This window comes from Rhagoletis pomonella, unplaced genomic scaffold (assembly GCF_013731165.1).
Source record: "Rhagoletis pomonella isolate Grant_MI unplaced genomic scaffold, Rhpom_1.0 Rhpom_scaffold_00003, whole genome shotgun sequence".
NCBI classification, from domain to species: Eukaryota; Metazoa; Arthropoda; class Insecta; order Diptera; family Tephritidae; genus Rhagoletis; species Rhagoletis pomonella.
In genome coordinates, this window is record NW_023458557.1 from 71,363,935 (window position 1) to 71,376,314 (window position 12,380).

Genomic DNA, 12,380 nt, shown 5'->3' on the forward strand with positions numbered 1-12,380 from the left:
TCTTGTATCTGGTTCAGTCAAAGGCAAAGGGTTCCGTCACATTTCTTGCGGCGAATCCCCAACCAAATTGTGCAGGGGAAAATAAAGAAGTTGTGAATCCAAAAACCTGGTCTATTCATTTGACAGCAATTGGACCCCATTAGCCGATTATCCCAAAATCATCAAAGCGTAAGTCTGCCACTTTCTTGTCACCATCCCATTGGAAACGAGCTACCCAACAAGAGTAAATCGAGATTCCTGTTTGGACCGACAAATTAAGGTCAAGCAAATCATTGGCGCCCAACTAAACGGGTGAAAAAGAATAAGTTCTTGTTGAACATAACCACACTTAAGCCCGGCATAAAAAAACCGCGTGCTCATCTGAGGGAAAATAGCAATTTCATCACCAAATCAATTTAATACATCATAAAATTAGATTTAAAGAAAAGTTAAAATATTTTAGTCGTCTTTCTCATTTTGTTGGTCACAAAATTGTACGTCGGTGAACCATACATATTCGAGTGTAATCGATTTTGGATTAATTTTTTCTTTTAGTAATTCTGCTATTATAAATCGTCATTGAGATTGAATCAAATAATTTTATTTGAATTCATAATCACTGTAAATCATTATCGTCCTCAGTCTTCACACGGCATGATTTAATTGATTTTTATTGGAGCTCGTTTTCAATCAAAATTTTTGTATATATTTTGATTTTTTATTTCCGAGGGGGTGAATGGTGATCGATTTGCGATGCGAACACCATTGATCAGCAGTCATAACCATTCTCGTTCAGTTCAGTTCGCCAATTCTGAAAAGCAAGTTGATTGAATTTTTTTAATCAAGTAACACCACACATTGACGGTCAAGATTTTTGAACCGATAATTTTTTTCCTCTTTTCGTCTTTCGGTATGAGTTCCAGTAACGCAACCGATAACACGGTCAATACTAATTGAACCAAACTTTTCATTTTTCTTTATTCTTCGTGTATTCATTACCAATAAGATTTGAAATTCTTATCAAATTAATCTCGCTTAACATTCTCAAACTGGTTGAATATTCTCAGTCTGATTTGGTCTTCCGGTAAATTCGGGGGTGGATAGTCTTGATCTTTGTTGCGTACCTTGTTGGCGACAGAAGGGACCGAAGGAGATACAGGTAATACTCCTAAGTATTCAAGGCCTTCGCTGCATCCCGGGAGCAAACAACTTGGTCCATAAGAAGATTCGAGCTAGTGCGTTAAACGCCATTCTCAGCCCACGTTCGGTATAATATTAAATTAAATTTTGGACCGAAAATCACATGAGACATACAACCAATTGAGCGTGAATTTTTTTTGTTATACTAAGAGTAATATTCAAATAGATATTGATTTGTTCGGCATTATTTTATTTCGAAATTGCATGTTCAAAACGAACATTGATTTTTTTTCCTCGCCGATTTAGCTCACACACTATCATAGAATAGAATAATAATAATATTAAATAATAAACTGAAGTAAATACTGTATTGATTTTAATCGAGTACCATCCTTTTATAACCTAGACGTTAATAGTACGGACTTTAGAACGGACTGGTAGAATTTTTAATAATTTGAGTTTACAGTTTTGTATTTGAGTCTTTCAACATGGAATTGTTTCCCATTCTCGATGCAACCTATTTGACAGACGAACAGCGTCAGATCGAAGGTGAGATATATATCCTATATCCAGCACCAGTTCAGTGGACCGACACCGAAATAACCGCTCTCAATGGTAAAATATCTGCTTACGTTGGCCAACCATGGTTGATAAAATCTCATGCCATACACCAAATGAGTGAGTTGGAAATATGTGAGAGAGCATATCGAGAACTGAATGCAAATGAGGCGTTAACACCGCAGGGTCGCCTTCATCAAATGATACATTATTGTTATCGAACCGCTCGGTTAAAGTTAAAACCTGAATCGGCTCCACGCCAAGAGGACCTGGTCGGAAGGTTTCAATCGAAGATTTGTGAGCTTCGGATGTCTTCACCGAATACGGTAATCCCGACGAGCGATTCCCGATTAAGTTTGAACTCGACTTTCCATGGGTTTGATAATGAACGGGGAACAATGAGTTTAGCTCAAAATACTGTTCCATCACCACGTTTACCCTTAACTAGACCGGATCCGATTTCAAACCAGTATATACCGATTTCGGTTCAGGCAACTGAACCACGGTATACCCTGACCACTAGTACGGTTGATTCAAATGCTCGACCAGCAGTTCCTAATTCATTGTCAGGCGAAACGGAACCAACACCCTCATTGCACCAACTGTCTGTAATGGTGTCTGAGTTGTTGAGAACACAAACACAGATGCAACAGCAAATGATGCGTGATCGGATTCATTTGCAGCCAACAATACCTGACGTTCGTGACATTAACCAAACCATGCCACCGACCTTGAATCATACCTGGATACCACCATCGGTGGATCCTCCGCATGTTTCTTTGGTTGGTCCGTCACCCTTACAAACTCAAATGACCAATACCTACCGTGGTGTTAGAACGTCTCATACTCAAGAACCAATTAATGAACCATCTCATTTATATCCGAATTATTCGCTATCCGGTCCACCGCAATCACGACCAAATCAAGCCACTATATTCGACGAATCTGCCCAAGCGGATGCAATGGATAGGAAATTTAGAGGCTTACCATCATGGATGGGACGTGCTCAATTCGATGGCGTTCACGTAAACGAAAAATGTCTATCGGTTGAAGATTATTTGGCTATTATTGGCTCATTTCGATATAAGATCGGGGTACCCGACCATGAATTGGTTACGCGTTTGGTACCCACACTCACGGGGGCCGCTCGACAATGGTATTTCACCGAACTGAGAAAGTTCGGAGATTATCAGGATTTTTGCACAAAACTTCGTGCTCGTTTCCTCAACAAACATACTCGGGCTCAAGTAATAATGTCATATGCGCAGATTAAATTCGACCCATGGTCGCAAACACTGTTGAAGCATATCGATGACTTGACATTCCAATTGCAGGGTAATGCCTGTGGCCTGGATGAACGGGATCACCTCGATATCATCATCGGTACCTTATCCGATCATCTTCGTGAACTCGTCCACACTCGACAAGTCCACACGTTAGAACAATTGCGGGAGTTCGCTCAGCGAATTGCACCGCATTCGTTCATTGTTGCCACATCCCGTCCGGAAAGAACCCGTTCGGATAGACAGCGATCAGAACCACGGGAAATTTCGGCACTAAATGATTCGCCGGATGATTCTTCACATTCGGAATATACCGCTTCGTTCCCTGGATCCGACTCAGATGACAGGGAATGTGCATACGTGGGCAAGCATAAGAAACCCTTTAAACCATCTCAGAAACGTACGGATTCGAAACCAGTCGGTGATTATAAAAATGACACAAATCGAAATGAGAATGATACGAAAGCAGGAACCATCGTCGACCCATTTCTCACTGTTGAGGGGGGACGAAAATTTACGATGTGCAAAATGTCTCGTGTGGGGTCATCACTTCAAAAGGTGTCGAACCCAACCGAATCGGGTGATATGCTACAAATGTACACGACCGGGAGTGACGTCGGACCAATGCCCGTGTTCAAAAAACGCATAAGTGAGTCGATTGGGAATAGTGGCCCATCGTACTCAGAATCCATAACTTTTTCTAAATCCACTGTCTCTAATAATCCTCGTTCTACCGAAGTCCATCTACAAATCGACACATCTTCAGTCCCGAATTCCAGTAATAATTCTACTCTGATTCTTAACGAATATAATCAAACTCAAAGGGATGGCAAAGAACCATCAACCAAATGTTCTGAACGAACACCACCACTTACCAAACCTACTTCAGCTCCAGTCCCTAATCACAAACAAGACGCGGTTAATCAAGTTAACCAACCACGACTCCGCGATGTTTTCTTTATCTCAGAGAAATGTTTGACCTATAATATTCCGAACGATTGTCGCGATTATCTCACGGTTATGGTTAACAACCATTCTCATACGGTTTTACTCGATGGTGGAGCCGAAGTCACAGTCGTATCACAAACGTTTTATGAGAAGCACAAATGGGGACAGTTGCAACCTACCAAAACATCCATTGGTCTTGCCGATAATTCGATCTCTTTTAAGGCCATTGGTAAAGTGAATGTATTATATACGGTCGGTAGTCTTACCCGAATTGTGCCAACTATTGTCGTTCCGATCTCACTGAAACACCCAATTATGGGACGGACATTCCTTGAGGCCTTCTTTTTCGAACTGGTGCAGAACCAAGAAAAAGTGGAGCGATTTTTAAAAAATACAGCCAAAGGTGATACGGAAGAGGTTGCATCCGCGAAAGTTGAAATGGTTACGGCGGATGAATTTATTAATTTTTGTAATCAATGGAGTGGGAAAGAACCAGCTCAGGTATCTTCTATGAGTAGTGATCTGGAGCCAATTGACGCTTCCACACTCGGTTTAGACGGTGACATAGATACACCAAAAAATGACCAGCGTCAGCCTTCCACATAATCTCACTCCAGAACAAAGACAAATGTTGGACGCCGTTCTCAAACTTTTTAATCCAACTCCTGTGTCTGGTCCCTTAAATGTCACTAATCAGATCGAACACGTAATTGACACAGGTGATGCAAAACCCGTCATGAAACGCCAGTATCCAGTATCGCCATACGTGGCTGAACAAGTTCAAGCCGAACTGGACAAAATGCGTAGTCGTGACATCATTATGACCATCGAAGAAAGTCCTTGGCGGTCACCAATTCTGGCTGTAAAAAAGAAAGACGGAACTTGTCGCGTATGCTTGGACGCAAGAGAATTGAATAAAATCACCGTTCCAAATGCCTATCCAATTACGGATACTAACCAGATTTTAGCACGACTAAAGTCAGCAAAATACCTAACCAGTATTGATCTGTCTCAAGCTTTCTTTCAAATTCCCTTGGCAAAATCGAGCCAACTGAAAACAGCATTTGCATTCGGGAACAGGCTTTACGCTTTTCGTCGCATGACGATGGGGTTGAGAAATTCACCCGCCACATTAGCCATTCTCATTGATAAAATTTTCCGGGATTTAGTTCCACATGCATTCGCATACGTGGATGATTTCATAATTTGCACTTCGACGTTTGAAGAACACGTTAAGATATTGGCTATTGTTGCAAAACGTTTGGCTGGGGCCGGCTTAACCATCTCAACATCCAAATCGAATTTTTGCTGTAAGCGATTGGAATTCCTGGGTTACGTTTTGTCTCAAGAGGGTCTATCTGCGAATCCATCTCGTATTCGAGCTATTGTTGAATTCGCACGGCCCAAAACGGCAAAAGAAGTCAGACGGTTTGTTGGTGCAGCAGGCTGGTACCGTAAATTTATTCCAAATTTCTCGGAGATCACAGCTCCCCTTTGTGAATTGTATAAAGGAAACCGAAAGGGACCCATTGAATGGAATACCGCTGCTGAACAAGCCTTTCTCAAACTCAAAGAGTATTTAACTACTACTCCCGTTCTGACTATGGCAGATTATTCAAAACCATTCAAGGTCTATACCGATGCCTCGCTGATCGCGGCGGGAGCTGTTCTAGTACAAGAACATGATGGGAATGAACGGGTGGTGCAGTATTTTTCAAAGAAATTCTCGAAAGCCGAACAAAATTACACAGCATCCGAACGGGAATGCCTAGCCGTTCTCTTAGCGGTCGAAAAGTTTCGTCCATATTTTGAGGGTCGTGAATTGGTTGTGGTAACGGATCATGCAGCGTTACGCTGGCTACAAACTCTCAAAGATCCAACTGGTCGCTTATGTCGTTGGGCGATCCGATTATCACCATACGAACTCAAAATTATTCATAAACCAGGAAAACATTTGGAACTTCCTGACGCCTTATCTCGTTCTTTTGCTCTTCTCAACATCGTTCGCAGAAACCCAATTGACCTTCCGAGTGATTTTCACGTGAATCTTTCCCCAATCACGTCCGTGATTAACATTGACCCAAATACTGGCGATAAATGGTACAACAAAATGCATGCCATGGCCTCAAAACAACCATTAGATAGATACAAAATCGAAAACAACCTTCTATACCATCGATTGAAATTTTCCAATCAAAGTGCGGAAATACTGTGGACACTTTGTGTACCATCTTCTGAGAGAGCCAAAGTTCTCGATGAAAACCACAACCAACATTCGCATCAGGGTGTTTGGAAAACTTACAGACGTATCTCACAACGCTATTACTGGCCAAACATGTATGAGTCCGTTTACCAGTACGTTCGGCAATGTGAACTATGCCACCGCATTAAACCAAGTAATGAGAGCACCAAAACACCTCACGGCGAATATAGAGAACCAAAACGACCGGGTCGTCAATTATCGATTGACTTCGTCGGTAAGCTGCCCATGTCTAAAAATCGTAACCAATGGATCTTCGTAGCCATCGACTGCTACTCGCGATATGTCTGGGCGCAGCCCATGAAAAGTGCAAACGCTATATCCGTAGTCAATTCTCTTCGACATATATTCACTGTGAATGGCTGCCCCGAACTCATTATATCAGATAATGGTACTCAATTCATCAGTCAAACTTTCGCGAAGCTTTGCGCCGATTATAACATCAAACACATGAAAACGCCTTTGTACCATCCACAAGCCAATCAGGTAGAGGCGACAAACAAAAGCATTAAACTTGGATTACGTGCTCACATGGCTGATCTTCTTGAACATTCCTTTTGGGAAAACCATCTTTCTCGTGTTATTCATGATATTAACACTTCAGTGCATTCAGCCACGGGCTACACGCCATATTTTCTGCACACCGGTCGTGAATATGTGAAAGATGGAAACGAATATAAATTATTATTGGATGTAAATCCATACCATACCCAGGAGGTGGAACAACGTAAAGTTCTGGCTGATGAAATTCGAGACAGACAGTTCGCACAATATCAACAAACCGCACAACGGGCATTGACCCGCAAAAGAGAACGCCATTTCGAGATAGGCTCGGAAGTGTTCATTCCCAATCCTAAACCGTCCGTGGCCGGAGAGGGCTATGCACAAAAACTAGCCCCACCAAAAATTAGAGCCTATGTTTCACGGAAACTTGGTTCGAACTCATATGAACTGATCGATGCTAAACACCGAGTGCTTGGCAATTATTCCGCCGATTTAATCACAACACGCTAACTCATTCAGTACATTCGCCTTCTCAAGAATTTCGATGAATATATGGCGGGCCTCCAGACTCCATTGATTCTGCCTTATTACAGGGTACCCGGCTGGAATAAATTAATTAAGTTTAGTTTTGTTATATCCATAGTTTTGTTATATTATATCCTCAGTACATTGCTAGTAAATCGATCAAAGCAAACAAGAAAAGTTTCATAACCAAATCATTTACCAATGCCTTTCATCTACCGTAGTTTATGTAATGCGTACTGAAACTAAACACGAAAGACGGAGCATTTGTACATACATACATATGCGCTTAAAGGCGAACTGAACGAGTCAGGATGGGGTTGATGAAGATCATGTAGAACGATTTCGATGTAAGGTCTAACGTCGATCAAACCACAGCCCGTGAATTGCATTCTAACCACCATTCTCATATCCCTACTAAACGCTCCACATTTTTTTTTGTTAACGTGTCGCTGAAGATGAGAGGGGGATAATGATCTATTATTTTTATTGCCCAAATAATAGACATAAGAACGATTATAAGAAATGTAAACATAACAAAACTGTCAAAGCTAAACTTCAAAATGGGGGGGATTGCCAGATGAATGTACGTAACCAATGTTATCCAAGACACGAACCATCATATCGGCATAGGCACGAATTGACAGTGACAATAGGGAAACGCCCACACTTACACACGATAAAAGAATCGGTGGTCACATACCACGAGGCTAGGGAAATATTCTTCCTTTCCCGAATTGGACACGGAGCGAACCACACGCATCAGCCCTCGCAAGAACGGAAGTAATCTTAACCAAATAATTAAACTGGGTTAAAAGCTGGCGACATTCAGTTAGTCGATATTCACCCATATCTAATAAAGGGAAATCGACTGAGCCCAAACATAAGGAAAAAGGCTATCAGTAAAAAGCCGTAAGTGTGCAAAGTGTTCGAGGCGGTAACAGAATTTAATCGTGCTATTCGTTTGCAGTTTTTTTTTTATCTTGTATCTGGTTCAGTCAAAGGCAAAGGGTTCCGTCACATTTCTTGCGGCGAATCCCCAACCAAATTGTGCAGGGGAAAATAAAGAAGTTGTGAATCCAAAAACCTGGTCTATTCATTTGACAGCAATTGGACCCCATTAGCCGATTATCCCAAAATCATCAAAGCGTAAGTCTGCCACTTTCTTGTCACCATCCCATTGGAAACGAGCTACCCAACAAGAGTAAATCGAGATTCCTGTTTGGACCGACAAATTAAGGTCAAGCAAATCACTTCCCATAAAGACGGTTATCTCCTCGATCTTGCTCTAAAGTCTGTTACAGTTAAATTAAAGGAGCTTCATGTGGTTCGGGAGACTTGTTGTTATGCGGTGTTGCACTTGACTAATGTCACGTTACGGAATATCCTGGTCTGACATACCGTGCAGAACCAAGAGTTGTTGGGGGCTGCGTGTGGGTGATGGTGCGGTTGTGTCTGTTGTGTGGTCTGTCGTGGTTATGGTGTGTTCTATTGTGTTGTTGTATTGTGGTGCTGTGGTGTGGTTCTGAAGTACATTACAATTGAAATATACAATCTTTGTGTGCCTTGGAAGACTGATTGCGATGTGGTGTGTGAGGGAGGTGTGTTGCCGTTTGTTGTGTGTGCTGCTGAAGAGTGTGCTGCCCTGTAGTGGTAGTGGCCTCCGTCGCGGGAGGAATTCACGACTGAGCAAGACAACAAGGGCCCATGTAGTTGCATAGTGCGCAGACCTGAACATGCCCACAAGGGGCTCCAGCCAGGACAGAAATAGCACTTGACTGATGTCATGTTACGGTATATTGTGGACCGAGACACCGAGCAGATTGTTGGAGGAACTAAGAGCTGTTGGTGGCAGCGTGTTGGTAGGGCTCCGGTTGTGTCTGTTTGTATGTTGATGGCTGTATTGTGTAGGGGGTGGTCGAGTTGGAGTTGTGTGGGACCACGAAAGACGTGATCCACTGCCGGTGAGTTCTTTAACCCGAGCAGGTTTTCACCGCACAAAATACTAAGTATAAAAGTATCTTGTTAATTTTACCTAACGAAACCCCGCGTACAAATGTGCATAGAAATTTTGACTTCACTAAATACTAGAAATAAAAGTACTTAGTATTTTTGGCTAAACTAAATACTGCATGCTAGTGTTTAAAACTTATGACCTGATTAGTATACAAATAAAGAATTTTTGTATTTTAAAGACTATTTTCAGAATGTTTAGGACTTGCTGGATTCTCAGGAGTATTTCGGGGTTTTTGGGATTCTCCGGACTACGCCGCAATTTTGGAGACTACTTGGGGATTTTTAGGATCCTCGACGCTTTCAGAAATAAAATTCGCCGTGCGAAGAAGTTGGTGTGATTAGAGGTGAGTTGAGATATATTGAGTCGAAGTGATTTGAGTTAAAGTGAGGTGAGTTTAAATGAGGTGAGTTTAAATGAGGTGAGTTGAAATGATCGAGCTAAGGTGAGTTGAGGTGAAGTGAATGCATTTACATAAACCAATTTAATGACAGGCGATAATCGCCTGAAAGATTGACTTGTGTCTACTTTGAGGCATGCGATTTTTGAATCGCCATTTACTCGAGCGATTTTTGTTGAGCAAAGTTGAATGGCCTAAAAAATCGCCCCCTGTAAATGCAGGTTAAGGTAAGGTGTTAATTACCTTAGCATTTCCTAAATCATAAAGTATTTAGTTTATAAGCATTTAGCCATCTACTAAATACCTTAGTGCTTTACCACATAGTAGTATCTGCCAAATACTTTAATATCGTTTACTTAAGTATTTAGCAACTCCAAAATGGCAACGTTTTTTTAATTAGTATTTAGCAACTCCGAAAAATGTTGCCTTCTCAGTGCCCTCTACGCCCAAATTCTAAGCAGAGGGCAATGAAATGGTGAAATTCCAACTTTTGACACGTAACATGCTCCAGGGACGAACAGCTATTGGAAACATTCGCCGATCTAAGCCAGCTGTTATTTCGTTGGTCGAATAAAACACGAATTATTCCGCTACAACTATTCAAAAACATCGAACCAGAATAGGTATTTAATTGGTTATAGCTAAATTCTTGTCTAAGTTATTATCGATCGAGTTAAGATGAATCTTGATTGCGTTCCTCTTTTTTGATATATTATATATACATATACATATGTATATATATATTTTTTTTTATTTACTGATGAAGTCCTAATTAGATTCAAGAGGTTAATAGATTTTTTTTTTTTACTTTGCATCTAGCTCGCAAGTTTTTGCCAAATTTGCGCATGCGATTATTTTTCTTTTTGGAAAAGAATGGTTCGTTATCCTCCAGCAAATTGCTGTTGTTTTTAATGTAAAACTAAATGAACAGTGGTACAGCTGATTGGGTTGATGCAAACAAAAAAAACACATACTCGAACAATCAGCTGCTCACAGAAATTCATAAGTTCGGTTCGCTATGCAAAGGCCAGTAAGAATTATAGCGATTCTACAATAGCGCAGTGGCAGTGGCAGCGGCAGTTTTTCGAACTGTTACTGCGTGTTAAAAACTGTCACTGCCACTGCGCTATTGTAGAATCGCTATATCGCTATTAGCCAGTAACGAAATTCAGAGAATAAGGTATCTTACTCTCCCAAAGAAAGAAACTTACTAAGTTTTGCGCGAGCAGGAAGTAGCAAACATTTGTAAGCTTCACTGCCAAGTGGGGTCCACGGTTGCATTTCGAGCATAATACAATTTTTAAATTATTTCAGGTGGAAATCAAAACAGGACCTAGACGTATATTTCTTCTTATTCTAACTTTCTTCAACATACGCTTCAATTTCTTTGTGGAAGTCACTGCCGGATTTCCAATAACGACAGTGGTGTCGACTGCGTTCCGATTACGAATACTGCCCTTTCAGCCGAGTTACCTTTCAAATGTTTGGAAATAATTAAATTAATTGAATAAACAAATATTTCATACTTCTTTCATTAGTAAATCGCAACAAGATTGAGTATTTTAAATTTAACGAACTTGTCGATTCAAATTAATGCTGACAAAAATGCAACCGTGTGCCGCAATCCTGCTTGCAAATTCTTACTGGCAAAAATTTTCCCATCACGAATTTGCAACTTCCCCTCCAAATGAAATGTCAAAATTGTGCTCTCTCCTTGCAAGTTTTACAGGGTTTTTGGCTAAACGAACACGATTTGGTAACAATTGGTACCAACTTGTACACATTTGCAAAGCGAACACTCCTATAGGCAGCTTTCACGGTTTTTGCTCTATTTGAGATAAGTTCCTTTGAAGTTTACATAAATAAAAGTTTAAAATCAAATGAAACACTAGAAAACGATCTTGAACCATACCCTGCAGTATTTTCAATGGATGTGAGTATTTCAAGCCTAGTTCTCTGTTCCAAAACGTTCGGAACGGCTTTTAACTCCTGAAATTATCTACTGGGTAGTTAATCGGTCATTGTTGTTATAGCTCCCTGATCTCTATTAAAAATAATGCATGCTATTCCTATGAATTAAATAATTTACAAACAATACAGATGCCCAATAATGCCACCTTTGGCTAGTTGCGTAACGAACATCTTACTGAATAACTTACCTTAATATGCTAGTATTACTCTTCCAGTTTTTGATGATTCTGTTTTATCGATTATGGGTTTACTGAGTTATATCTGTAATAAAAGAAAATTGTATTATGAATTTACAATCTCTGATATTTTTATGTTATTTGGAAATATACAGTATATTATTATTTGTTCATGGAACTAGATACATGTATTACTGTCTTTTTTGCCCTCACATCACATGGCAATAACTCGAGAAGCCTAAATCCCTCAAAAGAGTTTCAGCATTGCCAGAGTGAATTCGCTGTTTCCGACCTTATCAGCACTAAAGGAGGTCCCGTAGAATCTCTGTTCCAATGTCAAAGTAGCGACATCTGAGCTAATTTCCAGTTTGCTCATTTTCACCGGAACTCACAATAAGGATACCTGTTACTTTCATCAAGATTTTCTTTAGGATAGCAATTAACTAGCTGAATCTCTTGGAATTGTAGCTTCATAAACACTGTTTGCTCTGCTGTATGTAAAGAAGTGTTCCGTTTATGTCCCAAGGGTGGTAAAATGTTAAACCTTAAAGCTAACATTGCAAACCGTCTTGGGTAATTAGCAAGTCCTCGGAGGAATCCTAAACTTCGTGTCGTGCAGACGTGT

At 40.6% G+C, this 12,380-nt stretch overlaps 1 protein-coding gene across 1 annotated transcript in view; it reads right to left on the reverse strand.

Moving 5' to 3' along the window:
• The window catches only part of LOC118735453 (E3 ubiquitin-protein ligase Ufd4), an 88,954-nt gene extending 77,108 nt beyond the window's left edge, over positions 1 to 11,846 (reverse strand). Inside the window, exon 1 of the mRNA XM_036465211.1 lies at positions 11,768 to 11,846. The gene's annotated coding sequence lies outside the window, so the exon portion shown is untranslated. The remainder of the gene's footprint in view (positions 1 to 11,767) is intronic.
• Positions 11,847 to 12,380: the final 534 nt, after the last annotated feature.